The sequence below is a fragment of the Globicephala melas genome, chromosome 20 (genome assembly GCF_963455315.2).
Source record: "Globicephala melas chromosome 20, mGloMel1.2, whole genome shotgun sequence".
Taxonomy (NCBI): domain Eukaryota; kingdom Metazoa; phylum Chordata; class Mammalia; order Artiodactyla; family Delphinidae; genus Globicephala; species Globicephala melas.
The window spans coordinates 26,067,015-26,090,560 of NC_083333.1; the positions used below are offsets into that span (position 1 = coordinate 26,067,015).

The 23,546-nt window shown below is 45.5% G+C and overlaps 1 protein-coding gene and 1 non-coding gene across 17 annotated transcripts in view; one reads left to right on the plus strand and one right to left on the minus strand.

Annotated features, from left to right (window-relative positions):
• The window catches only part of SLC39A11 (solute carrier family 39 member 11), a 411,490-nt gene that overhangs the window by 142,372 nt on the left and 245,572 nt on the right, over positions 1 to 23,546 (minus strand). The gene's annotated exons all lie outside the window — the stretch shown is intronic.
• On the plus strand, positions 16,029 to 16,135 carry LOC115842800 (U6 spliceosomal RNA). The gene has a single exon (XR_004035480.1). It is a non-coding gene; the product is annotated as a U6 spliceosomal RNA (small nuclear RNA).

Consider the following 23,546-nt stretch of genomic DNA (forward strand, 5'->3'; position numbering starts at 1 on the left):
TTTAAATATAACTACGTGAAAGACCATTCCCCAAAGAGAGTCACCAATATCCCCGATACACTGACTGTCACTTGTTCCTACCCCTCGTCCAGTATGTGCACGTTGATGTTTCGCACATTTGCGGCCAGTGCACGTGGTAGAGAGAACAGATGCTGGAGCCCACGGGCTGCTGTGGGATCATATGGCTCTGTCAACCATGGGACTGTGGCTCTGTCAATCATTAGCCATAAAGGCTTTAGGCAAATGCCGTATCTGAGTCTCAGTGCCCTTAGAGTAAAATGGGTTTCATAGCCGTATCTACTTAGGAAGGCTGTTACAAGGACTAAAATATATGTAAAGCACTTGGCACGGAACCTGGCACCTGAAAAGTACAATTCACATTAGCTATCGCAATTGATTATACATACTGTTTTTTGGGGTACACTTCCTTTGAATTTTATTTTTTCCTCATACATTTTATTTTATTTTATTTTTTCTTTTTTGGCCGCACCACACGGCTTGTGGGATCTTACCCGACCAGGGATCGCACCCGGGTCCACAGCAGTGAAAGCCCAAGTCTTAACCGCTAGACGGCCAGGGAATTCCCTGATTATACATCTTAATATACAGTTTCATATTCCATTTGTTTCTTTTAAAACTACAGAAATATTTTCCAAATTTCTTAGCCTCTGGGACTCTAGCTTTTAATGGCTCGAAGGCATTTTTGCTTAGTTCCAAGCCAATCATTTGCAAAACCATTTCTTTTTTATTCAAGCCTGAGCGGTCGCTCTTTCTTTTCCAGATGCTAAAAGATACAGTGCTTCTCTCTTGCCACATGGGGGCGTACTCTTCTGCTCCCTCCCACCCAGGATGGGCACCCACCCACCCAGGGCAAGTACCGCTTGACTTCACGAACCAGTTCTCTGTTTTACGGCTTCATGATTCATACATACCGCTGGAACATGTAAAAGGGTTGACCTATCCCAGGAGACAGAGCTTGGCACATGAGGGAAAATTCCTATTGCAATTGGGGGTGGATGGGGAATCTTTGTGCAAAGATCCTTAAATCTTTCAGGTGCTTCCCTGCTTGCTTGTAAGTAACTGCCGGCCAAAAATTGGTTTCCTAATATTGAACTACAGCGGAGCTGTATCACACGTGCGTTTTACAAATGCAAATGCAGATAGATGCATTTGAAAAGAAACAACAGAAAATTCCCTTCTTTGACCCATGGCTCCCCTTCCACCTTCCAGTACTACCTCCTGGAATTAATTTTGGATTCGATCTCACAAGAAAGGAGAGGCGTCAGTGGAAATGGAGAGAAAAACAAAACAAATTCATTCTTGGCTTTTGATCTTGGGGGGTAGGAGGCAAGTCCTGGTGGTTTAAGAAAGAAAAAGGATTTTCAAGGAGGGTGGGGCAGATTTTGACTCTTCAATATTTTGCCTTAAATGCTGTCTTTAGAACCCCGTGGGCACTTGAAACGTGCCTCAACTGTCAGGAACAGAGCAGCTGGGGGTGCAGTAGAGTGTGATATAATGCAGTCTATCGTTGGTCAAGAGACAGAGGAAAGAGGGAAGGAAAAACGATGCTCACGCCTTTCCTGGGAGAAATTCCTTACAAGGTCACCCACCCAGGAGTGTCCCTAGATCCTCCGGAACCCCTTGGAAAGACCGACATCTAGGCTGCAAATGTAAAGTCCTGGCATAGAACCAATGGCAGGACATTCATTTAAATGTCATCAATTTAATAAGGTTAGTGGGTTGAACTAGTCAAGGCAGGGCTGGTCAGCCATTTAATCCATCTCTCCTTTGGGCAAGTACCCCCAATACAACTCTCCTTCCAATAACCTCATTTCTGATTCTAAAGATATAAATGCATATTTAAGCAAACTTGGAAAACCTCAAAGTATACAGAAGAAAACTGAAATCCCATCAGCTAAAACAAAAAATTGAGAGTTTGGTGTATCTCCTTGCAAGTTTTCTCAGGTGGTTTTACGTAACTGAGATGATCACATTATACAACTGCTGACTATTTTTACTCCCACTAAACGTAACACAAACGTTTCTGCCATACGATTAAAAACCCTTATAAGCATTTCAAGCAGCACAAAGTACCATTTACATTCTCACACCATTGAGCATTTAGGCTGTTTCCAAATTTTCTTCCCTATAAATATCACTGCAACATCTTTAACCTATATAAACAATCAGAGATCTGAACAAAGTTCCCAGAAGCTGAAATGCTGATCAGAGGGCCTGGATGTATTTGTCTAATTAATTTCCAGAAAGGCCACGCCATTTATAGTCCCCTGGGCAGAGTTTGCAAGTTCTCATCATGCCATTTTTTAGTCAGCTTGGGTATTTCTCATTTAAAAATAAGTGTATTTATTTATGGGAGAAATGACATTTCCCTTCCTTTGTATTTCTCTGACTACAAGTGAAATTGAACATTTTTCATAGTTCCAGGCATATTACTTTCCTCTTTTGTGAAAGGTCCTCTGTCCAAACAAGGCCTCTTTAAGGAATGAGAATATGATTCGCTTTCTCCTTACAGATACGAGTAACTTTCCTGTGATCCACTTATGTGTGTCAGTGATTAATGAGATGGAGCTGGGAGCAGCAGGTATTATTACACATCAGACGGATGAAACCACCTGGTCACACTGGAATTTCAGCCTCCATTTGCTAAACTCCTTTTTGACGTTTCTCAAGACGGCAAAGTGCCCTTAAAACAAAAAAGTGTTGGACAAAACTCTAATTCAAAAACATACATGCACCCCTATGTTCACAGCAGCACTAGTCACAATAGCCAAGGCATGGGAACAACCTAAGTGTCCATCTACAGATGAATGGATAAAGAAGATGTGGTGTGTATATATATATATATATATATATATATATATAATGGAATACTATACAGCCATAAAAAAGAATGAAATAATGCCATTTGCGTCAACATGGATGGACCTAGAGATTATCATACTAAGTGAAGTAAGCCAGACAAAGACAAATACCATATGATATCACATATATATGGAATCTAAAATGTGACACAAATGAACTTACTTATGAAACAGAAACAAACTCACATACATAGAGAACAGACTTGTGGCTGCCAAGGCGGGGTTAGGGGAGGGGAGGGATGGATTGGGAGTTTGGGATTAGCAGATACAAACTATTATCTAGAGGATGGATGAACAAAAAGGTCCTACTGTAGAGCACAGGGAACTGTATTCAATATCCTGTGATAAACCATAATAGAAAAGAATATGATAAATAATATATATATGTGTGTGTGTGTATAATTGAATCACTTTGCTGTACAGCATACATTAACACAACATTGTAAATCAGCTATACATCAATAAAATAAAATTTTTTTCAAAAGTGTTATCTGCTTGATTTATACCGCTACCTGGTATGGCCCCAAAAGCTAATTTTCTCTCTCAATATTCAAACACAACTGTTTTCTTTTTTTTAAATTTTTTTGGCAGTGTACTTTTATTTTTTAATTTATTTTCTGAAGTATAGTTGATATAATAGTTTGCATCTGCTAATCCCAAACTCCCAATCCATCCTGCCCACCCACCCCCCGCTCCCCCCTGGCAACCACAAGTCTGTTCTCTATGTCTGTGAGTCTGTTCCTGTTTCGTAGATAGGTTCATTTGTGTCATATGAAACACCACTCTTTTCAAAAGCAGAGGATATTTGAGAGCTCCTCTTGCTTCCCTAGCCTTCTGTCCCCCCACACCCCTGGGATTCTTGTACGCAGCACAGCAGTTTTGCAAACAGTACATATAGGCAGACCTCAGAGATACCATGGGTTCAGTTCGGGACCACCCCAATGAAGCCAATAACGCAATAAAGCGAGTCCCACGAACTCTTGGTTTCCCAGTGCATATAAAAGTTATGTTTACACTATGATGAAGTCTATTAATGTGCAACAGCATCATGTCTTAAAAATATCTTAAAAATACTTTATTGCTAAAAAAATGCTGACCGTCATCTGAGCCTTCAGTGAGTTGTAGCAGTAACATCAAAGATCACCAATGACAGATCACCATAACAAACAGAATAATAATGAAAAAGTTTGAAATAGTGTGAGAATTACCAAAATGTGACACAGAGACACAAAGTGAGCAAATGCTGCTGGAAAATGGCGCTGATAAAACTTGTTCGAGGGACTTCCCTGGTGGCGCAGTTGTTAAGAATCCACCTGCCAATGCAGGGGGATACATGTTCGAGCCCTGGTCTGGGAAGATCCCACATGCCGCGGAGCAACTAAGCCCATGCACCACACCTACTGAGCCTGTGCTCCACAACTACTGAGCCCGTGCTCCACAACTACTGAAGCCCACGCGCTCTAGGGTCCATGCTCCACAACAAGAGAAGCCACTGCAGTGAGAAGGCTACACACCGCAACAAAGAGTAGCCCCCACTCGCCGCAACCAGAGAAAGCCCACGCGCAGCAACAAAGCCCCAACGCAGCCAAAAAAATAAAAAAGCTCGTTCGATGCAAGGTTGCCACAAACCTTTGATTTGTTTAAAAAAAAAAAATCTGCAAACTCAGTAAAGCAAAGCGTAATAAAATGAGGTCTGCCTGTATAGCAAAAAACTCTAACGTGTACAGGACCCTTGCTAGAGTTTCTGAATTTAGCAAATAAAAAGACAGGGTGCTCAGTTGTATATGAATTTCAGATAAAACAGAAACTTTCAGTATAAGTATATCCCGAATATTGCAGGGGATATACTTATGCTAAAAAGTATTCATTGTCTATCTGAAATTTGAATTGAACTGGGTATCCTGTATTTTAACCAACAGTCCTACTTACCCAATCTAGAGTCTGAGTTCTAGGGTGGGGAGAAGTTGGGCAGACCGACTGCACTCTCCTCTGAAAGCAGCCACACACTCGTCTCAGTGAAAAATCTTTCAATGATGTACTACATGGGTCACGTATAATCCAGGGTAGGAAAAGATTCTGTTAGAGACCAAGGAAACTTCATGGAAAGATAACTGAAGTATGTATATATGTATTTATTTATTTTTATAAATTTATTTATTTATTTTTGGCTGCGTTGGGTCTTCGTTGCTACACACGGGCTTTCTCTAGTTGTGGCAAGCAGGGGCTATTCTTCGTTGCGGTGCATGGGCTTCTCATTGCGGTGGCTTCTCTTGCTGCGGAGCACGGGCTCTAAGTGCATGGGCTTCAGTAGTTGTGGCTCGCAGGCTCTAGAGCGCAGGCTCAGGAGTTGTGGCGCACGGGCTTAGTTGCTCTGCGGCATGTGGGATCTTCCCGGACCAGGGCTCAAACCCGTGTCCGCTGCATTGGCAGGCGGATTCTTAACCACTGCGCCACCAGGGAAGTCCCAACTGAAGTATTTACTTTGCTTAGTTACTAACCTTTAGGCAGAGACGCAACTGGAGTTTAAGAAACATAATGAAAACCTTATTTACAATCTTTGTAACTATAATAGACCTCTCCATTTATCATTCTAATAATCTCAATCCACATGATTGTCAGAGGGTGAAATGCTGTCTGTGTAAGAAGGCTGATTAGATTCCCTTGTCTTTTCAGTCAGTACATATTTTCCAGGCCCTGAAAGTCATCCATGCCTTAGCTTTGATGCTTATGAATAAGCAATTGCTTTGCTACAACAGAGAAACAAGTAGGTCTGCGTAATTGGTAAAAAATTAAATGTATGCCAGAAGAAGAAATGGGTTCACTATTAGCTAAAGATTTCTCATCCATTAAGCAAACCACCCACTAAAACGTTGTTTGTTCCAAATAGCTAAGATGATAATTTCTACTCTCGGTCAACGGAACCAAGATTTCCAATAAGATTAAAACGTCCACCTACCAGGTCAGCTCTTCTACCGCCTTATCAACGTGAGCTCATTCCTGATGAATTAACTGCTCTCCAAAAATAAATCCCACGTGGACTCCAGCGCTGCCTCTAATGCTTCTGAGCTTACCCTACACATTGTGTTCAGTGCAGACACCCTGGTGGGCAAGACACCTCCATAACTACTGAGGGATCCACCAGCAGAAGACGTTTGCTTCAAAAGAGTTCCAGCCCCCTCATTAGAGAAAGGGCATTCTGGAGAATTGAAGACTGCTTAGAAGAGCTTTACAGAGGACTCTCAACCTCCGGGAAAGATCGGGGCTCGTCGCTTGACTTACACAGTTGTAAATTACCAGGTCGAGGAGGTGTCGTCCAAGAGGACAGCGCCTATTTCAGGCTTGTGTCCAACTGCTAACATGAACTTCATAGTCATTTGGGTCACTTTCACCTTTGACATAAGGCCACTCTGCCATCTCCTCTAATTCTGAGGATAAACATTCGTAGCCAAGACCACTGTATCTCCAAGTGTGGAATGAAGACATCCATTGCTGTGCGTGGTGGAGGCTCTTAAAAGATGACTCCTGAACCACCCCCACCCCCACCCCGGTAGCTCCTGAATTAGAACCTATGGGAGAAGGGCCCAGGAATCTGCATTGTACAAGCCATATGTCCCTTCACGCTCACCCCAACATATTTCTGATACAGACTACACTCTAAAAATGAATGTTTTAGACTGCCCAACTACAAATGAGTCGAGGGATTACCTCTGTACTTAAATTTACTTTAGTCCAGGGACTTCCCTGGTGGCGCAGGGGATAAGACTCTGCACTCCCACTGAAGGGGGCCCGGGTTCGATCCCTGGTCAGGGAACTAGATCCCACATGAATGCTGCAACCAGGAGTTCGCATGCCACAACTAAGGAGCCCACGTGCTGCAACTAAGGAGCCCGCCTTCCGCAACTAAGACTGGGTGCAGCCAAATAAATAAATAAATATTTTTTAAATGTACTTTAGTCCAAATACTACTGCCTAATTTGGTGTCTCAAAGTACTAGACAGAGATATATCTGACCCTTAGTCATAGCTGGGCACCTAAAGATTCATATGGCTTTTATCCAAACACGCAGTGGGAAAGGTAAAGGCATTTAAGACTAGAAGATGAAAAGTAGTTGAACTATCTTGATAGGAACCATCACTTCCTTACATAAAATAAAAATCCTTTTCTTCTTTTTTTTCAAGAGGATATGGGTCATCGTAAGGAAATTCAATCACCAGCAGAAGAACTGAGAGAAAAATAAATTCCTTCAAACCAAGACACTCTCTCACCTTGCCTAAGTCAATATAGGGTCTACAGACAGGGACTGTATAGGGTCTAAATCAATATAATCCCTCTATTTATATATATAGCGTTTCCTCTTTTATCCTAGAAGTTGGTCACCAGGAATCAAAATGTGACAGGATAGATGAAAACTCTTAGCTTCTATAATCAAGAGAGTATCCACACTGCCAGTATTAACAAACAGCATGACATTCTGCAAACCACAATGGGAAACAAAATCTTTCTTTTGTCAAAGGCCGCAAAACTGAAAGGAAAACATGGTGCTTCTAAATAGGTTTAAGTGAGACTAAAATTCCATAAATATTTCTTGGTTTATGGATTTTCTTTGCTTTTCGGGATACAAACAGTTGATGCTGGATCACAGGATAATCGCTGGAGATAACAACGAAAAAAGAAGAAGATGAGCACAGGCCTGAAGATTTAGGGTTTGCTTTTTGTCTTTGCTACAAGAAGGTCAGAGAGCTGGGGCTTGACCCGGATGCAAAGGAGACTGTAAGTCCACGTCTGGCTTCAGTAGGAAGTGTTTCTTGGTCACAGTCCCCAATGCTGGGGAACAGAACCCAACTCATTCATCGGAAGTGTCCCGAGGGAGGGGCTCGTGGAACCAACCCAGGAAGGCCACAGAACCCACCCTGGAACGCAGACAGGGCCAAGGGAGACCAGGACTTCCTGCTCCACCCACAAAATGCCCCCACGTCGCCCTCAGGGTGGCACCCTTATCCCCAATGTCCCAAAATGCTGGCCACTCCTGCTGTAACACTGCCCCCTTTGCCGTCAGGTCCATCTAACTGGCCAAGCCAAGGTCACCTCCAGCTGCCAGACAGGCTGGAAGTCCAGCTTCTATCCTGAAAGGCAGGCTCTGTCTTTCACCAAGACTTGTGAGATGGGGCAGAAGGGAGAGTCCCAAACATGCTCAAGGGGTTCAGGGCCCAAGCAGCTAGGGGAGAGGGGGGGAGAGAGGGAGGGAGATATTCGCGTCCTCAGACATCTAAGTCTGCAATGTCTTACTCTACATTAAAGTTGCACCATATTGTTCTCACTCTTTAGAAAGACACAACGAAATGAACGGAATCCACGGTAGACAATTCTCACGCCAACTCTGTCTCCAGTGCTCTACACGTAGCCCTAGGAAAGTCCCAGCCGCTCAAGATTTTTGCTTCTTCCAAGTGTAACTGAGCTGAATGAGACAGACTCCAGGGCCCCTTCTAGCACGAACCTTCTATGCTTCTGGAGACAGCCTCTGACACAGCTGGCCTAAATGACCACTCATCCCTGGTGAGTAGGAGAGAGCGGCTGTTTCCAGCGCCAGAGTTTCTAGAACCCTGTTCTAGCCCAAGAAATTCCCCCAGATGAGTTTCACGGACAGCACATTCCAGCCGTTCATAACATAAGGACGTGCTCTAAAGGAGCAGCACGTTTATTTGCCCCTGGGGAATCAACCTCTTTTGCGCCCTCAAGTAAAAGCACTATTTTCCCTTAAAATGTATTAAAATATTTTCTGACAAATTCCCACCCATTATAGGAAATATACAAAATACTGATGAGCACAAAGAAAGACAGAAAACCACTCACCACCCAGAAGTGACCACCTTTTAAAAATCCTAACAATCTTTTCTATATTTATACTGTGTGTGGATAAATGCAAACACACACACACCTTTTAATTGAATCATACTATTTTGAAACATGACTTTACACAACAATAAATCGTAAATACATTCCATATCATAATACATTCTCCCGAATCAGAGGTTCTCAACCAGATTCCTGTCAGCTGCTAGAGGTCGAGATGCGCACGATGCAGAATTTCCAGTAGCCGAACAGAGAGCTAAGAATACACACTCAGGGGCTTCCCTCGTGGCGCAGTGGTTGGGAGTCCGCCTGCCGATGCAGGGGACACGGGTTCGTGCCCCGGTCCAGGAAGATCCCACATGCCGCGGAGCGGCTGGGCCCGTGAGCCGTGGCCGCTGAGCCTGCGTGTCCGGAGCCTGTGCTCCACAACAGGAGAGGCCACAACAGTGAGAGGCCCGCGCACCGCAAAAAAAAAAAAAAAAAAGAATACATACTCAAACATATATACAATGGAACATTACTCAGCCATAAAAAAGAATGAAATAATGCCATTTGCAGCAACATAGATAGACCTAGAGATTGTCATACTGAGTGAATTAAGTCAGACAGAGAAAGACAAATATCATATGATATCACTTATACGTGGAATCTAAAAAAAAAATGGTACAAATGAACTTATCTACAAAACAGAGTCACAGATGTAGAAAACAAACTTAGGTTAACAAGGGGGAAAGAGGGGAATAGGGATAAATTGGGAGATTGGGATTGACACATACACACTACTGTATATAAAATAGGTAACTAATAAGGACCTACTGGATAGCACAGGGAACTCTACTCAATACTCTGTAATGGCCTATATGGGAAAAGAATCTAAAAAAGAACGTATATATGTATATGTATAACTGAATCACTTTGCTGTACAGCTGAAACTAACACAACATTGTAAATCAACTATACTCCAATATAAAGCAAAATTAAATTTAAAAAAAAAGAATACATACTCAAGATTCCTTTTCCTGTCAGAAGAAAAGATGTGCTTACTGTCCAAATCATTTTAAAGTCAAGCACAATCAATGAACTTCCAGGTCTCCAGTGAGGTCTGGTGTTTAGAATCATGAAAGGTGGCTGGACAGGAATGAGGAATCACCAGTTTAAAATTGGCCAAATGTTGGTGGAACTTAAAAGGGCCAATGTTTCTTGTTCTGAGACTTCTGTGATGGAAATGTTATCTTTAGGATTGGTTTCTGAGCCCTTCCTTCTTAGGCTCGATTTAAATGGTGTATGAAAAAGAACGTGTGTCTAAGCAGGGGTGCCTTCTGCAGGCTGCGTTTCCATCATATTGAACATTTTTCCCGTTCATCATTTATGTGTTGTCTGTTTGCAAGGCCACCGCCTCGTGTCTGGGCCTGAGCTTTGCTCACGGTTACATCTACGGCGCCCAGCACGGTGTCTGGCACAGAGGAGGTTACTTAAATATTTCACATACTAACCCTATTAGAGGTGTTATATCCTAACTACCCACTCACAGAAGGCACTACTTCAACCTAATCCTCCCCAGGAGACAAAGGGGGGGGGGAAGGAGGGGAGAGCAGTTCCATGAATAGTAAATGCCCACCTGAAAAGCGGGATAATCAAACTCATAACCTTATATAATCACCAACCCCCCGGCCCCGTGACACACAGCAGCCCAAGATGAGCTGATTCTTGCTTCATGACCCCCCTGCTCCCCGATTCAGGATCAACTATCACTGACCGAGTGTTTGTTGTATACCCTGCAAGGCCCCGGATGTTCAGTGACCTGGAGAACTTTGTATCTTCTTTAATCCTAGAAGCAGCTCTAGGAGGTATGAACCCATCTTACACGTGAGGAATGGGTTAGCTCTGGGCCCTACCCAACATCCTTCCTTCCGAGTAGCTGCCCGGCCACTATCCCCAGCTCCGCCCCCTTCCTGTAACTGACAGCCTACAGTGTGCGCGCATGTGCGTGCGGGTGCGTGTGTGCGTGCGTGTGTGATGCTTCTTCCCTATCCTCTCGGTCCAGGAGGAGGAATTTTCCCTAAATACTCTTGGCCTTTTGTCCCGCCCTTCACACCTCCTGTGGGGAAGAAGTGAGTTTCCTGAGAGATGAATCTGGGGGGACGGACATAAATGGTTCAGCCCCCTCCCTCTTCCCTTGAGTGCCAGGGTGCCCACAGGTAACATGTCTCTGGTCTAATCCCCCATGTGGCAAGTCCTAAGGCGCGGCGGCGGGGGGGGGGGGGGGGGGGCGGGGCCCAGGGCCCACGTGGCTCCACAGATGTGTCTGTGATTGGCGGCTAAGTCTGCCTAATTCTGCATTCACCATCATGAATCCCATTGTTGCTGCATACAAAACCATTGCCTCTAACCTAACCTTCATTGGTAATGACAGTGAAATTATTTCCATCTGCCTCCTCTGCTTCTTACTGTTGATTCAGAATTCAGACAGGGAAGACCCAATACCCAGCCCTAAACCTGCTCTAGCGTCCAGTCCACAGCGGTCAGCACGTGGATGGACTTATGATACAAGCCAGCCCATCAAAGTCCTTGGTCTACACATAATGCCCATGGACCCTGCCCCATGGACTCGAGCCTGTCCACGCCAGCAAAGACAAGGGAAATACATCGGGTGGAGAAGTCACCTCAGAGGTGCCATGTCCCGTTCCAGGCCTGCTGCCTATTCGTGAAGCTCCCCCTTTTCCCATGAGCTCCCAGTACTACCCTCCCCACCAGGGAGCCAATAAAAATCCCTCTGGCTCCACCTGGTCTAACTGATCCCCGTCCTCAGCAGCCAAGAGAGGTCGGACTGAAGCAAGAAAACCTGGCTCAGACGGAGTGATCCTGCTAGGGATGACGACTCCTCAGCCACAAAGCGGCAGGGACCGGGGTGCAGACCCAGATCTCCCGACTGCCGGTGCGGGGCCGTTTCCACCAACCACACCACCTCAATCTCTTTCCCCTTCAGCCTCGCCACCACTGCTTCTAAAACCCCAAATCCCCTCGACCCACTAATTCTCTGAAGCATTTGGGGCACGAACGTTTCCTTCCACCACGCAGACCCCCCAGGACGCACGTCACTGCCTTGCCCCCTGTAGCTTCGGCCCTCGCCGTGCTGAACAAACTAGACGTCTGAGGGCAAAGAGGTCTTGAACTTGGCCTCCAGGCCCATCTTCTTACCCAAGGCAAATCCCCAGTTCCTTGCACCGGTCTCCCGGCCTGAGCTCTGGCCGGATTAACCACTCTGCCCTCAAAAGCAGCCAATCTTCTTGATCAGGCCAGTCACGTGTCAAGCCCGTGCCAAAGCCCATCCAGAGAAGACCGGGTGCAGAAACGGAGGAGCCCAGAGGCACCTATGAGAGAGGCAGTGAGGGCAAGTGGGCGCGCGTCTCCTCCTCCGCCTTCCTCTTCTCTTCCAGAAAGCAAGCCCTGCGTCACCAAGATGGAAAGCTCCCAGACACTGGTCGGATTCAAGAAAATCACATGAAGAATAACAAGGGATTATGTGGGGATGGGACAGGGAACTGGAGCTTACTAACCAGGAAGAAATTCCAGAAGATGATGGACAAAGCGGGGGTAAATGGCATCGACAAGGATCAGCAGACAAAGGCCCTTTCCTGGGGGACAGGACGAGGGCGTCACAGAGTATATTCTGCCACAGAGAACCTGCACGGGGCACAAGCACCTGTATTCTTTTTTTTTTTTTTTTTGCGGTACGCGGGCCTCTCACTGTCGTGGCCTCTCCCGTTGCGGAGCACAGGCTCTGGACGCGCAGGCTCAGCGGCCATGGCTCACGGGCGCAGCCGCTCCGCGGCATGTGGGATCTTCCCAGACCTGGCACGAACCCGCGTCCCCTGCAATCGGCAGGCGGACTCCCAACCACTGCGCCACCAGAGAAGCCCAACACCTGAATTCTTTCAGGTGATAAGAACCCCTATGTTAGCGTAACCTACAAAGCTAGAAAGGTGAAGCCCCACCAAGGCCCTGTTGGATATTCTTGGCTTAGGTGGGCTCATTTCCAATCCGCACGGGCTTACGGCTTATAAATAAGGAGCCGCTAGCACATCACTGAGATGCAAATAATTTACAATTATGTAAATGCAGCTAAACGTCTGTCTCTGAAGGTCTGTTTTCCTAATCAGCTAAATATCTCCCCAGCAATACTTCCGTACTATTAATCTGTTCAAAAGACATTTCGGACAGAGGGCAGAGGTAAACCTCGGCACAGCTACCCACGCTATTAAGCAAAACAAACAAAAAAACAAAAAACGACTCTCCAAGAACGGGGTCCCATCTAGTAAAGAAAAACCGCCCTCCCCACCTGGGTGTTCTCCGTGGAAAAGAACACAAGTCAGCTCGTATGACGGCAAACTCGTGTTTGACTTGTGGGTGGGGGGTGGACCGTGGAAAGAAGAATCTGCTGGTACCGCTAGGGAGGCACAAGGGGAAATTCCGGGCCGACCTGGCATCAGTTTGCCACCACCTCCCCACTCTCCAGATCAGCAACAGTGATTCGGACACAGGAGCCGCCTGTCCCCCCCCCCCCCCAGGGTTAAAGGGGAAGAACGCTACCGTGGCTGTGAGCCCCAGACGTTTCCCTTTGCTCACCTTTTCAGCGTATGCATCTCTGTGTCTGTGTGTGTGTGTGTGTGTGTGTGTGTGTGTGTGTGAGAGAGAGAGAGAGAGAGAGAGAGAGAGAGAGGGAGGGAGGGAGGGAGAGGGAAGGAGGGAGGGAGGGAGGGAGGGAGGGAGAGGGGAGGAGGGAGGGAGGGAGGGAGGGAGGGAGAGGGAAGGAGGGGGGGGAGAGAGAGAGAGAGAGAGAGAGAGAGAGCAGCGAGCACACGTGTGCCCACAGCCAGATTATGATCAGTTTATTTGCTTTGAGGTGGTCTAGCAGTTTCTCCTCTTCCTCTTGGGGGAATGTCAATCAAAGCAAAGAACGGTGGGCGGGCCCAGCCTGAGTCGCTGGCGGGCTGGCTGAAGGCGCCGGTCCTCCAGGAGACACACACCAGGGAAACAAGACAAGGGGAAAGCCCACAGCAGGCTCTCTGGCACTTCCCCCTTTTCCCACCTCTCCAGGCTTCTCTCCTTTCCTTCTTCTCCAAGGTAATCACACAGAGGACTCTGTCACCGGGTATGAAGGGTGCGGGAAGAGCGGTTCTGGGGGAGCAGATGAGACTCTGGGTTCACTCCCTTTCCAGGAGCCGGTTCCCCGGACGCCCGAGTTCACATCCCAGTCCTCCCACTTCCTGGTTATGCATCTTTAGGAATGTCACTTGGGACCCTTGGATCTCAGTTTCCACGTTTGCCATGTGCGGATGATAACACTGCCCGCCCTGAAGGACAGGTGAGGGGAGATGGGGGCGGGGGGTCCCCTGGTGGGCACACATCAAATACAACACGAACCCCATCTCAGCAGTTCCCACCATGAACTTGTGTTACATTTATAAAAATATAAAAGAAAGGCTAACGGCGTGTCTAGTACACCTAGTCCATTCTTCACTTAAATCCCCCAAATCAGGAGGTTCGTAGTGAAGGAGAAAAAATTAGATCACGGATTGAATGCAGAATTTTCAAGTGCCGCCCAATCCCAACTCTCCACGCCCGCACAGCAGAAACGTGCCTTGGCTGTTAATGTGAACATTTCAAAATTCCACAATCACATTGACATTTTCAACTTTCAGAAAGGATCACCTGCTGCTAAAGATAATAGGGACTTTGCATGAATAAAAGGAGAGGGCTAGTGCCCTTCAAGATCACTGTCAATTTTGCTTTGGAGTACAAAGTAACTTGTTTTTCCCTTCCTTTTCTTTCATTAAAAAAAAAAAAAGATTTACTGATCTAATGTAGTTTACTGAGGTTAACAGTAATACCAGTTTGCACTTCCTAAAAAATGTTACAACCAAGGAGATGGGAGCATTTGGAATCCCTGAAGCATGCTGGTTGGTTGGTTACTTATCCAGATATACATAGACAGACAGACAGACAGATACAGGCAGATGGATAGACAGGCAGATCTACATACATAAGTACATACGTGATCTGTGTAATATATAGAAATAATATTCCGATGAGCAATTATATTTCCATTGAGCAATTATATTTCCATTTTCAGATTTAATTTTTTTAATTATACATATATGTATAATGATTTTATACACACACACACACACATATAATTTTAGAACTCCACCTTGGAAACTGAAACTTAATGGCTTAATGAGAGCATCAGACAGCTAATTGCTGGGAGGAATAAGCACCACTCTTTACTCTCTGGATTTGACCATAAAGACAGTTAATAAGGAAAATGGCTGGGAGGAAAATTGGTTTCTAAAAACTAATCAAGCCAACAGACTGCAGCTCCCAGCAAGGGAAACACGTCTCTTTCTCTACCATTTTCGGTGAAGGTTTGGGGGTCTTCAAAGGGTGGGCTGTCTTTGTGTCACAAATCCAGCGGGCACTCTGCGTAGATGGCCCCCTGCCTCGGAGGGGGCTCTACGTGGAACCCTTCCCATGTGCGAGGAGGCTGAATCCCTGAGCCTTCTGCTTTCTGAGGCTGTTGGGAGCCAACAGAGCAAAGAAAGAAACTGGTTCTGAGACGGCAGGAATAAGAGGAATTAGGAATCCAATGGAGTGGGGCTGACCAGTGACAACAGCATGGGGATGAAGGAGGCCACACTCACGCTCAGAGGTGGACCCCGCCTGGCAAAACGAGACGATTTAATGGGGACAGAACGGAAACCTTGCCAGGCTGGGAACACACTTTCTCATGCTGTTCCCACTCAGCGACCACAAGGAACCCATGAAGAATGGCTTGGTTTCTAGTGGGAAACAAACGCCACCCAATAGAGGTCCAGAGAAGGGGAAGACGTGGCTGGGGAGAGCTCTGTATTCCTCCAGCTTCAGCTCAAAGCAGGGATGCCTTCCTGAAAATGAAGGCCGCAGGAGGACAGACTCTCCAAGGCATGTTCAGATTATTACTGACCATTAATGCAAAAGAGGACCACAGGGCTGCAGGACAGAGCATCAGTCATCCTCAAGCCACACTGTGGCGCTTACTACTCAGAGAGGGTGGGGAGGCCAAGATGTGTATGGTAGGAGCTGTCTGTGACCAGCTGGATGGCAGAAGACCCTAACAGAACCCAGGCCAGGTTTACAGTCTTTCACGGTGGCTCTCAAACTTGAGTGTGCAAAAGTGAATGAATGAAGGAACAAATGAATAAACAAAAAACAACAGAAGATCACCATTTAGGAAGCCTGAGCAAAGTGCAGGTTCTTGTGTTCATTTCAACAGCACACATGCCAGAGTTAGAAAGATACAGAGGAGACTAGCATGGCCCCTGAGCAAGGATGACACCCACACTGGTGAAGCATTCCATATTTTTCTTTTTCCCTTCATTTTTTAAAAATTTATTTATTTATTTAATTTATTTTTGGCTGCGCTGGGTCTTTGTTGCTGTGCGCGGGGCTTTCTCTAGCTGCGGCGAGAGGAGGCTACTCTTTGTTGCGGCATGCAGGCTTCTCATTGTGGCGGCTTCTCGTTGTGGAGCACGGGCTCTAGGCGTGCGGGCTTCAGTAGTTGTGGCTCACAGGCTCAGTAGTTGTGGCTCGCGGGCTCAGCAGTTGTGGCTCGCAGGCTTCAGTAGTTGTGGCTCGCGGGCTCAGTAGTTGTGGCATGCAGGCTTCAGTAGTTGTGGCGCGCAGGCTCTAGAGCGCAGGCTCAGTAGTTGTGGCCACGGGCTTAGTTGCTCCGCGGCATGTGGGATCTTCCCGGACCACGGATCGAACCCGTGTCCCCTGCCTTGGCAGGCAGATTCTTAACCACTGCGCCACCAGGGAAGCCCACATTCCATATTTTTGAAATAGGGAGTTAACAAATTATCAACTGAAAAAAAATGCACAACCTAAAAGCTGAGAATTATGTTTTATTTGGTGGACTTGCTGAGGACTTCAGCCCAGGAGACAGCCTCTCAGATGGCTCTGAGGGAGGCTCCGAAGAGGCAAGCGGGGGAGCCAGGATATACAGGAATTTTTGCAAAAATAAAAAAAAGTCAGAACATCAAAAGAAAAACCTGCCATCTGTATGGGAAGATGCAAGCGTCTGGCTCATTGAAATCACGCCTTTGATGTGCACCTTAACCATCTAGGGCCAGTCTCCTGTTTTTGTCCATCCCAAATCCCCTCAGGGTGCACAGTCCAGGGTGGCTACAGTGGCTGATGGCTTGATGGCCTCAACATCCTTTGTTTCCGGACATGGCAGGTGACATTCTTTGTCCTCAGAATCAAAGGGCATCAAATTTCAGTTAAGCACGATGAGATGCTTCCGTTCTTGAGATCTGTTGTACCACACTGTACCAACAGTCAACAACAATGTGTTGTACACTAAAAAAATTTGTTAAGAGGGTAGATCTCACGTTAAGTAGGCTTACCATAAGAAAATAAAATTTAAAAAGAAATATCACCCAAATAACTTTCGTAACAATTGTACCTTAGAAGAAATTTTTAAGTGCAGATTCTTGGAACTCATGGTAGACCTGGGCAGGGCTCAGGAGTCTGCAGGTATGACAGACACGTTAGAAAACATAACTTAGGGGACAGAGAAGGATCCAGGAAAACGATGGAAACCCATTAGCAATGGACCCCCAAGCTTGCTATGTCCAGCCCTGGTCTCTTGCCAACTGTTCACTGGGCATCTTCACTTGTGGGTCTCATCATCATTTTGCTCACCTTGCACTGAATGGAACACATCACCTGATGCCCCAGATGTGTTCCCACTCTTGTAATCGCTCTTAGGATAACCAATTCCGTAATCACCTCCACTTACCAAATGAGGAACGTGGGAGCAAGCATCAGTGCAGAAAGCCCAAGGAACCCACACTGTTCCAAGGGGACCCAGGGGAAACCCATGGAGGGATGCTGGGGGAGTGAGTGCGGAGGGGACGGGGCACGGAGGTGTGCTCTGCCTGGGGGATAACGTGCCATGCCTTCGCTCAACGGTCCCTGACTCTGGTCCAAAGCACATGAACAAGAACAGAACATCCGACCCAGACAGAGCTACCTGGCACTTTTCTTGAAATTATCAGAGTGTAGCATTTACCCGCCCTAAACCCCCCTGGCAAGTTCTCCCCTGCCCACCAAAATCTGTCCCCCATTTTTCCACTGCAGCCCCCAGCCTGCGGAGAAGTCAGGTCTGGGCTCAGCGGAGCTTGTAGGACCGCCAGTGCCAGAGGCAGGTAGCAGGGGTGGACTACACATAGCAGAGTGCGCCTGCCGCCATGGCAACCCACAGGGATGGGGAAGAAGGTGCTCAGCTAACTGAAACCCAGGCAACGTTTTAACTCAAACCCCGAGGAAGTTAGTGCTCCGTTAGATTTTCTCCTGTCCTCTTTCCCCACACCCCGTCTTTTCTTGTCACCAAGTGGCTTTAAACCATCTCCTCCCTCCACCCACCCCTCAAAATCACCTCCGAAGATGAGGCTTTTGATGAACCACTGAGCCCAATCTCCCTCCCACACAGCACACCCAGGCACAGGGCAGCCTGAGAACCCCGCTCTGTCAACTCTCCATCTCAGAGGAAATTCTGTTTGCCCCAAAGATTCTTTGGAACGCCTTGGCTTCCCTATCACCGCCTCACTGCGGGAACCCAGGACAGATATTGTCACATGGTAGTAGGACTGAGAATCACCTGGTGAATTTTAAAGGCAGGATCTTCGGCTCCGTCCCTAGAGAGTTGACTTTGGCAAATCGGGGGCCAAGCATAAGCATCTGTATCTTTTTTTCCAGCACCCTGAGGAGTCTTGATATAAATAGATCAAGATTCACCTGGTGAGAAATGTACACCAACCAATTTGGGGTTCTCCCATAGCTCTGTATTTCACAGGGCGGGCTGAGCTCAGCTAAAGCTGGACATTTAAATGGCCTCTTGCCCATGAAATGAGCCACAGACTGTGAAAGGGTTAACAGGAGACCCCTGCTGCTGCAAGGTGAGTTCCCTAACACATGTTCTGAATATGCTGGATGCACATGGAAAACACCTCCTAGGTTCCTCACCCTCAGGGCATGACTTCTCCAAGCTGCGAGGTGGGACAGGAAAACAAACACGCTCAGAACCCCAAACATTCGCGAAGAACTCAACGCTTATAAAATGAGTCCCTACGCAAAAGTTCCCTCCCAGCCTAACAGTTTAACAGAAGTCCTAACCCACCTCTTACGTCAGTCAGGTCTTCAGGATCGTGGACATTTGTTTATATTTTCATTTCCTTGTCAAATGTATGGAAACGTCAAATCACAAGTCATGAAAAAGATACAAGTTCGTGAAGCTGCAGGAAGTGAGGGTGAAGGATGGCTTGTTGCCTGGCAGAACCTGGGACACAGAGGACCTGGAGAACAACTGAAGACGAGACGTAGCAGAATTTGTTTGCAGATTTAAGTCTCTGCCCAAGATATGTCAGTTTTCAGCAAGATTAAAGATGACGATAAAACCAAAATCTCCCTCCACAAACACCTAGAAATGATGCATGAAATAAACAAATCAAAAGGATTTCAAATACACATCTGAGCTTGCAACAAAGAAAGGGAATCAGGAAGCATAAGGAGGCTAGAAACCAGAGCCTATACAACAAAACCAGTCCAGAGGCTGCCTAGGGATTAACAAGGTTTCCAAGAATAGGTCCTGGGTGTTACTGTCCACCTGGGGGCCTTGGGCCACATCAAGTAGGAGGTGAAATTCTACAAATGCAAGTGTCATAAAATTCTGTCCCTGTGTGGAAGAGTGGGTTAGAGAAAAAAGTCCACCCAGCTGCACAGAGGGGCAAAAAAGATGACTAGATGTTTCTGCCTGGTCTCTGGAGGAAAAAAGAAATACTTGTAAAATTAAAACCTTGGGCTTATACTTTGAACAGGTCGGACTTCTGAGTTTCTGCTTTCTATATGGGCTAGGAAACCCCAATCTGTACATCACCGTAGAAATTGGTTCTAGGCTAATGTTATTGCAAAGAGGTCTTACATAAACAAATGCAAAACTACTCTGAAGGGTTTCCCACGAGGTGGACACTAGGAATCCTTAAGGAAAAATGCAGCCCACTAGAGAAGGATTGATGGTAAAATGTTACAAAGCCTAGAAGAAAACAACACACTACGAATTGGAGTCAGTGGACACACACAGAGGGAGACACATGGCCTTTATGTAACAGACATGATTTAAAACATACATGCACCCCAATGTTCACAGTAGCATTATTCATAATAGCCAAGATATGGAAGCAACCTAAGAGTCCATCAACAGATGAATGGATAAAGAAGATATGGTATATATACAATGGAATACTACCCAGCCATAAAAAAGAATGAAATTTTGCCATTTGTAATGACATGGATGGACTTGGAGGGTATTATGCTTACTGAAATAAGCCAGACTGAGAAAGACAAATACTGTATGATATTCCTTATATATGTAATCTAAAAAGTAAAACAAACTAGTGAAAATAACAAAAAAGACAGACACATGGATACAGAGAACAAACGAGTGTTTGCCAGTGGGGAGAGGGAAGGACGGAGGGGCACGATAGGAATAGGGGATTAAGAGGTACAAACCATTATGTATAAAACAGATAAGCTACAAGGATATATTGTACAACTCAGGGAACATAGCCAATATTTTATAATAACTGTAAATGGAGTATAACCGTTAAAAACTGTGAATCACTGTTGTACACCTGTAACTTATATAATATTATACAACAACTGTACCTCAATTATATAAATATAATATATAATATATGCCTAACCTGATTAAAGATATAAGAGAAGAAATTAAAACCATAAGAAAAGGAGCACATGTAACAAAGAAAAAGCAGACATCTTAACAAGAACCCACTAGGACAATTAAAAAATAAAAAACTATAGTCATTTCACGGAAAAACTCAACAGACAAGTTAAATTGTAAACTAGGATCAACTCAGGGACTTATCAATGGACTAGAGAGTAGATCTAAAGCACAGAAAAGTAAAGGGATGGACAATGTTAAGAAATGCTTAAGACACATGGGAGATAAATAAGAACACAGGATATACATCTAAGTTATAATAACTGTTGCAGGAGAAGAAAATAAAGAATATGAGGGAGAGGCAAACTTGAAGAGATAATTACTAAAAAAACTTTCCCGGAATAATATAATAATAAAACGAGCATTCAGACTAAAAGAGCAGTCCAAGTCTTAAGCAAAACAAACACACACGTGCGCGCGCACGCACGCACACACAAAGCTACGTCATACTGAAAATAAAAAACACCAAAACAAGTGAAAAACGTATAAGCAACCAGAAAACTGAAATAAGGCTGCTGTCGTATGGATTTATATGATGCGTGCAGAGAATATACAACCTATAACACAGTTCTTTAGTTTCATGGAAGCAGTCTAAATGGAATAATATTGACAAAATGCTAAAGGAAATAAACATTTCTGTCAACCTAGAAATTTAAGCAACTCAGTTTTTCTTTCAAAGGTCAGACCAAAATAAAGATATTTTTAGATGAGACTAAGATTTTTCCCTTCATGGATCCTAAGTGAAGAAATATTAAAGGAAAAATAAAAGAGAATCCAGGAAGGAGTGCAATGCAAGAAGCAATAGTGAAGAAATTAGCAAAATGCTGGAAAATAGATTATTAAAAAAACAATAATGCTAATTGGTAAAAGCTGAATTTCATTAAAATAAAAGACTTCTGCTTTGCCAAACACAGTATCAAGAAGGAGAAGACAAACCACAGACTAGGAGAAAAATCTTTGCATAAGGAACTGTTATCCAGAATATACCAGGAACTATTAAAACTCAACACATAGAAAACAAACAACCCAGTTCAAACAAGGGCCAGAGACCTTAGAAGACTCCTTGCAAAAGAAAATATACAAATGGAAAATAAGCATATGACAAGATGTTCCACGTGATATGTCATCAGGAAAATGCAAATTAAAACAAAAATGGGGGACTTCCCGGTGGTCCAGTGGTAAAGAATCCTCCTTCCAATGCAGGGGATGTGGGTTCGATCCCCCGTCGGGGAACTAAGATCCCACGTGCCGTGGGGCAACTACGCCCGCAAGCCACAACTACTGAGCTCATGCGTCTCAACTAGAGAGCCTGTGCACCACACACTACAAAGTCCACGCGCCCTGGAGCCCGGGCACCACAACTAGAGAGAAGCCCGCGCGCCACAACGAAGAGCCCATGCTGCAACAAAAGATCCCGCATGCCTCAACGAAGACCCCGCGTGCCACAACTAAAGACCCGACACAGCCAAAAAAATAAATAATAAAACAAAAATGGGATACTGTTACAAACCTATTAGAACAGCCAAAATCCAGAACACTGACGACACCAAATGCTGTCGAAGATGTGGGGCAACAGGAACGCTCCTTCACTGCTGGTGGGGATGCGAAACGGTACAGCCACTTTGGAAGGCAGTTTGGTGGTTTCTTACTAAGCTAAACATACTTTTACCATATGATCCAGAAATCCTTCTCCCTGGTATTTACTCAACGGAGTTAAGAAACTTGCACACAGATGTTTATAGCGGCTTTATTCATCATTGTCAAAAACTGGAAGCAACCAAGATATCCTTTAGTAGGTGAACAGATAAATAAAATTCCTTTAGTAGGTGAACGGATAAATAAAATTCCATCCAGACAATGGAATATTCCTCAGCACTAAAAAGGGATGAGCTGTCAAGCCATGAAGACATGGAGGAACCTTAAATGCATATGACTAAGTGACAGAAGCCCATCTGAAAAGGCTACACAGATTGTATGATTCCAACCATATGACATCCTGGAAAAGGCGAAACTATGGAGACAGTAAAGCGGTCAGCGTTCTCCAGCAGGTAGGAGGGAGGAACAGATGACACGGTGGAGCACAGAGGATTTTAGGGCAGTGAAAATACTCTGTATGATACTATAATGGTAGATACACGTCATTAAACATTTGTCTAAACGTATAGATCGTACAACGCTAAGAATGAACCTTAATGCAAACTATGGGCTTCGGGTGATGAGGATGTGTCAACGTAGGCTCATCAGTTGTAACAAATGCACGACCCTGATGGTAATGGCGATAACGGGGGAGGCTATGAATGAGTGGGGCAGGGGGTGTATGGGGAATCTCTGCACCTTTAGTTCCGTTTTCCTGTGAGCCTAAAACTTCTCTAAAAAATAAAGTCTACTTAAGAAATAGCAATACGAGTGACTAATTTGAAGGTATTAAAACAAAGGGTACAACAAAAATATTAGAAAAATAACATGGACGATGAGGGGGTAAACCAAGTTAAAGCATCCTACGGTCCTCCCATTGTTAGGGAGAAGAGCAGAGATACTGATTAATTCTGAATGTCACGGGGTCAAGTATGCGTGTTAAAAAAAGTAAAGGTAGCCACAAAAGAAAGAAATTGAATTAAAAACTTCCAAACTGGGGGGGCTTCCCTGGTGGCGCAGTGGTTGGGAGTCCACCTGCCGGTGAAGGGGGCGCAGGTTTGTGCCCCGGTCCTGGGGGATCCCGCATGCCGCGGAGCGGCTGGGACCGTGGGCCATGGCCGCTGAGCCTGCGCGTCCAGAGCCTGTGCTCCGCAACAGGAGAGGCCACAACAGTGAGAGGCCCGCGTACCGCAAAAACAAAACAAAACAAAACAAAAAACTTCCAAACTGGGAATTCCCTAGCAGTCCAATGGTTAGGACTCTGCACTTCCACTGCAGGTGGTCTTGGGTTTGCTCCCTGGTCCGGGAACTAAAATCCCACATGCCTCGGCATGGCC